At 48.6% G+C, this 5178-nt stretch overlaps 3 non-coding genes across 3 annotated transcripts; 1 reads left to right on the top strand and 2 right to left on the bottom strand.

Moving 5' to 3' along the window:
• On the bottom strand, positions 1–73 carry Trnaa-agc (transfer RNA alanine (anticodon AGC)). Its single transcript has one exon. It is a non-coding gene; the product is annotated as a tRNA-Ala (tRNA).
• Positions 74–399: 326 nt separating this feature from the next.
• Positions 400–472, bottom strand: Trnaa-agc (transfer RNA alanine (anticodon AGC)). The gene has a single exon. It is a non-coding gene; the product is annotated as a tRNA-Ala (tRNA).
• A 177-nt stretch (positions 473–649) lies between these two features.
• Positions 650–722, top strand: Trnaa-agc (transfer RNA alanine (anticodon AGC)). The gene has a single exon. It is a non-coding gene; the product is annotated as a tRNA-Ala (tRNA).
• Positions 723–5178: the final 4456 nt, after the last annotated feature.

Raw genomic sequence — 5178 nt, 5'->3', positions numbered from 1 at the left:
TGGAGGTGCTGGGTATCGATCCCAGTACCTCTCGCATGCTAAGCGAGCGCTCTACCATCTGAGCTACACCCCCGGACGAGTAAAGCCAGCGGTATTCTCAGTGCAATTTATTCTCAGGCCAGGTTCAGACTACTGTAGCAGCTGTCGTAATGTCTTTAAATAATGACGCCATTGCTAGTTACAGCCAACCAAACTGCGTGGCACGCTTTTTTTGACGTACGTAGCTCACGATATGGCTGTTGCGCCGGTAGTCTGAAGCATGTTGTTATATAGTTATCCAACACCATAGTTTGAAGATCGCCTTGTGGACTCTTTTAGGCTAAGGACAAACGTACTGCGCAATTTTATCTATTTAGCCATTCTGAATGCTGAAAAAAAGGAGTTAAAAAGAGAGAGTCTTGGAGGTGCTGGGTATCGATCCCAGTACCTCTCGCATGCTAAGCGAGCGCTCTACCATCTGAGCTACATCCCCGACGGAGGGCGAGATCGAACAGGGACATTAATACGAAGCAACAGGTCCCATTGCTCCATTGCGCAATGCCACTCGGCACCGAACTGGAATTAATCTGGGTCAAAAGCAAGGGCGACGCCACGGGAGGGAGATCGGTTCTTGAAAGTGGTTTCTTTATACCGCTGGCTTTACTCGTCCGGGGGTGTAGCTCAGATGGTAGAGCGCTCGCTTAGCATGCGAGAGGTACTGGGATCGATACCCAGCACCTCCACTCTTTTTAAATAATGTTTCACAGAGGAATGTTTCTTTGAGTGCGCGTGTAAGAACAGGGAGTGGGCGGGAGGAATTGTTACTATCAATACTCACGCTTTTACGTGGTTAACAATTTTTGAAGAATTGTCTTGTTTCAATGTTTATGATAGTTTTCGCCCACCAAAGTTCGGTGAGCGGGTTTTAAACCGACACTGATGTTTTAAACCAGCGTCGTAGTCATTAACGTGACTTTTTGCTCTATATGCAATAAAAAAAAAACTTTTTTACCGTTATCATCTACCCTTTTTGGGCGTGTGGCTCCGCGACTCACGAGACGAGAACCCCGCAAACAGGAACGAACTTAGCGGAAGTCCTAATGAAGTTTCGAAATGATATTGCGTTGGAAGCAAATTAGAAACTGCTTGTGCATGGAGTCCCTCTCTTGGGCTCTGCCTAAAGGGTGGGCCTCGCAACCGCAGAAAAGCAATAAAAAGAAAACACCTGTGCTCCAACGATATTGCCCAATTTGGGGGTGGGGGGGGGTGCACCGCATCCCCATATTTTTGCGCATTAAACAATCAGTTTGGTAGTTGTCTAGATTATATCATTGTGTTTGAAACAATTTGGTCGAAGTCCCCCCTCACCCCAATTCATGGTTTTAACCAGGCGAACATATATTTACGACGTGATTGCGTCCCATTGTAACGCGCCGGCGTTAGCTTTGACCACGTGCGAATTTAACGTAATGCGAAAACAATTATTGTATGGCATTGTAAGTGGAAATTTGTTTCCACTTGTCACTGTACGTTAAATGTACTGCTAACAATTTAAACAAACGCCGTACCTCGACGTGTATTCCTGCTCTGGAGGAACCGCTGATGGTAATTTCTGCTTTTATGAATTGGTGCGGGCGTTGCACCTAACGGTTTCATTTCTTTGCACACAGTTATTGTGGAGATACAAGTTAGTTCATAGTAACGTTTTGTTGCGAAAAAAGGTCTTAGCGAGACGAGATTCCGTTGGGCAGAGAGAGAGAGAGAGAGAGAGTGAAATAATTTTATTGCTTGACAGCCAGTTATCCTAGACGTCGGCCAAGACCTGTTGGGCTCTGGCAGCGTCTTCGGCCAACTGAATGTCCCTGACTTGATCCGCTGGGTCCGAGCTGATCAATACGGTCTCCCATTGCTCCACACTAGCGATTTTGTGACCTATAACGTTGTCTCCCGTGGGCAGGCCCACAGCATGTGTCCTAGGTCTGCCCCGTTCTTACACCAGTGGCACTTTTAAGAATATGTATTCCCGGGGTAGCAGTGACTGTACGCTGCCGGGTTGGTCTACGAGTTCGTTTGCAGAAGTCGCAAAGAGGGGGGAGCCTTCTTGACACGTTCAGCAGAACAAGTTGCGTTTTACAGCGAAGCTGCCTATGCCTCACTGATGCGACCGTCCCGTCAGCAAAACGCATTGTAAGGAAGCCAACTTTACACAATTTGTTTCTAAACAGTGATGATGATAAGCGAAGGCATACAAGTGCCTCAAGAAAAAAAAAATGATCGCAGTGTCTAGAGTGCCGTCCGACGGCACTCTAGCTGATCGTTGCAGGCATGGCTAGTGTGCCGTCCGATGACATTCGAATATTTAACAGTAGGCTAGCACCGGACAAAGAGTCTGTCGTTGTAGTGTAGAGGATACGTCATAGCTTATTGATCCCAGAGTCGGTGGCTCAAGACCAGCTGTCACCTCGGTTTTTTAAATGCAGATAATTTCTTTAACTCACGATGTCACCCATTCTAGTTGTCCATCGTCGTCCGCACCCCTCCCCCTACACTATATAAAAAATAATAATACTTACCGGCGCCTGGTTTCCATGTCACGGCCCTGCGGGCGGAACGCAAGGTACATGGTGCTCTACCCACTGCGCCACAAAGCCGACACAGAATGGAGGGCTACGAACGCGCCTTATATCCTTGACTCATTCAAACTACGTCAAGAAGCTGCTGATACAACGCATTCACTACGTGTGGGCGGAACGCAAGGTTCATGGTGCTCTTCCCACTGCGCCACAATAATCATACCCACCTGCTAATAAATTATGTCACGTGACCCCGTAATTACGTCTCCTCATTTAATTACAATACAACAACCAACAGCAACAACATTAACGTAACGCAAACTACTTAACGTCGGGCGCCCCAGGAAATGCTCTGCATTTGATCGTGCCCCTCGCGAGGGGGATGTTTAGTTTCCTGCCGCAGCAAGAACCAGGCGGCCTCCTGCGCAGTTTGTGGCGCATACCCACTTGGGGGATTGGACAGGATCGTTTCACTTACTACATGCCGGTTACGGCAGGGTTTGACTTTCTTGGGGTCCTCGATAGCACAGAATATGCCCGCTAGTCAGCTCCATTTTTTTCAAGGGGCCAGGACCGAACTTTCTAAAGATTGGTCAGCTTATGCCTCGTTGGAACTGTGTTCCAAGGAACCTTTGCTCACCTTAATACGGAGCTTTAGCTTACCATTTTGCCGAAACGTTACCGTTGTTCCAGGACGCACAGCGCGGGCGAGTGCGTGTACCGGATGCCTTCCCTCGGTCTAGATGGGAAGCAGGTTTTAGCTGTGGTTTTAGTTGCAACTTGTATGCGGTTTCGGCATTCTGCCTTATAGGGACCATGCAGATACTACAAGTTTGCTTTTTTTTTCATTATTTAATTGAAGTGCAATTTTTGTGCCTTAGGTTAGTTTTGGTGTTTTAAATTATTTCTTTGGGTGCGTTAGGTTATCTTATGTTATGTTTAGGTTAGGTTGCCCAGCTTTACGTTATCGAGAGCGATGTACTGCCAGACACGGCGATTTTGTCATAAAACGCCGGTGGACGTCGATATAGTGGGTTGCTTATGAAACCGTCGGACGGCACTCTAGACAGGGCCAAAAAATTCACCCGCATTTCCCCGAAGGGGAGCATGGGGAAGTGCGAATGCACGGGTGATGCTATGAGGGGGAGTTATGTTGAACTGTGTTGGCATTCGCCCGTTAGTTGCATTTAACACCCTCGCGTGATCAAGTGGGGACTCACACACCCCGTTAGTCGTTCTCTGGAAATCTTGGTGAATTAACGTGTATGTTCGAGGAGATCACACACACACGCAAGTAAAGTGAAACGACAGTATTCTTTATTCAGCACTTGTTGGTGTTGTCGTTGTAGTTGACGGTCATTATGACCGCCTTGTGGTCACTGAAATGTACGGTCAAGAGTTGTTGCAAGACCGCGCGTATCAGACAGTTCCTCGCAAAGGCCAGGTCGATGTAGCTGCCGTTGATGGTGGTGGGAGCCTCTAGCGGTAGGCACGTCATGGAGTGGTTGGCGAGCATGTATTCCATCAACCACTCGCCGCCCTTTCGCACGTCCACGTTAAAGTCCCCAACAACCACGACCGGGTCCGAGGGCTTTACGCGCCTGGCCACACTCTCCATCGCCGCGTCCACGTATTCGACGACGTCGTCGCGCGAGATGTTTGGCGCGAGGTAGAGGGTGACGACCACGATTCCGTCGCCCGAGTACGCGTCGGTGTAGACGGCACTGTACGGCGACTCGTCCCTGACCGGCGAGGTGGACACGGCGTGCGACACGAGGTTCGCGTAGACGTGACCGACGAGGTAGACGCCGCAGTACTCGCCCCGACTTCCGCTCCTGGCGAAGCAGCAGTCGTCGATGGCGTCGGTGGCCTGGGGGCAGGCTCGGGGCGGGGCGGCGGGCGCGGTGGCGCGCTGGAGGACTAGGCCAATCGCCCTAAGTGGGTATGTGCTAAAGAAATTAGGAACTCTTCTTGGCCAATCGCCCTAAGCGGGTATGTGGTGCGGATGGACGGACGGCGGTGGACGCGTGATTCAGGGTCGCTTAAGAAGTGCATTTGCACTTAAAATAATTCCCGTGGTCGAAATCGAATCTGGGTTCCTCGCGTAATGAAGCCGACGGGTATATGATCGCGCCATTCCGACAGCTTTTTCTTTATTGCACTCCATTCCGAACCAGTCGAAGTAGTTTGGGTTTTGGACTTTGACTTTAACTCAGGTTACACGAGAGAAATATCCGCGATTTAAACATCTTCTCTCAAGAAATAGGTGTTGATTTCCCCCTTTTACTTTGTGGCAGCTTGCACCGGTAAGTTTCGCTTCATCGAAAAGCAAGATACGTGAATAAGGAGAAATTAGAAAGATGGTCTCGGCAGCCTCTAATTATGTAACTTACTTCATTATGTACATCAGTATGGAACGTAAGCAGCCTCGATAATGAATTATATAAGTCACGAGTCAATAAAAACAGTATCTGCTTTATAGACACATCTTGTTATTCAAAGCCAATACAACCTCTTTCAGGCCGGTTTACTATAATTAAAAAAAGAAATCCCGGATTTGACGAGGCAGGGCGTAAAATTAATCTTATTGGTAGATGGGTTCAACCCTACGTTAATCAGGGCGAGA

The sequence above is a fragment of the Haemaphysalis longicornis genome, unplaced genomic scaffold (genome assembly GCF_048455015.1).
Source record: "Haemaphysalis longicornis isolate Haplotype H1 unplaced genomic scaffold, Haemaphysalis longicornis Haplotype H1 scaffold_5, whole genome shotgun sequence".
Taxonomy (NCBI): domain Eukaryota; kingdom Metazoa; phylum Arthropoda; class Arachnida; order Ixodida; family Ixodidae; genus Haemaphysalis; species Haemaphysalis longicornis.
This window is presented reverse-complemented; position numbering and strand designations above follow the sequence as displayed.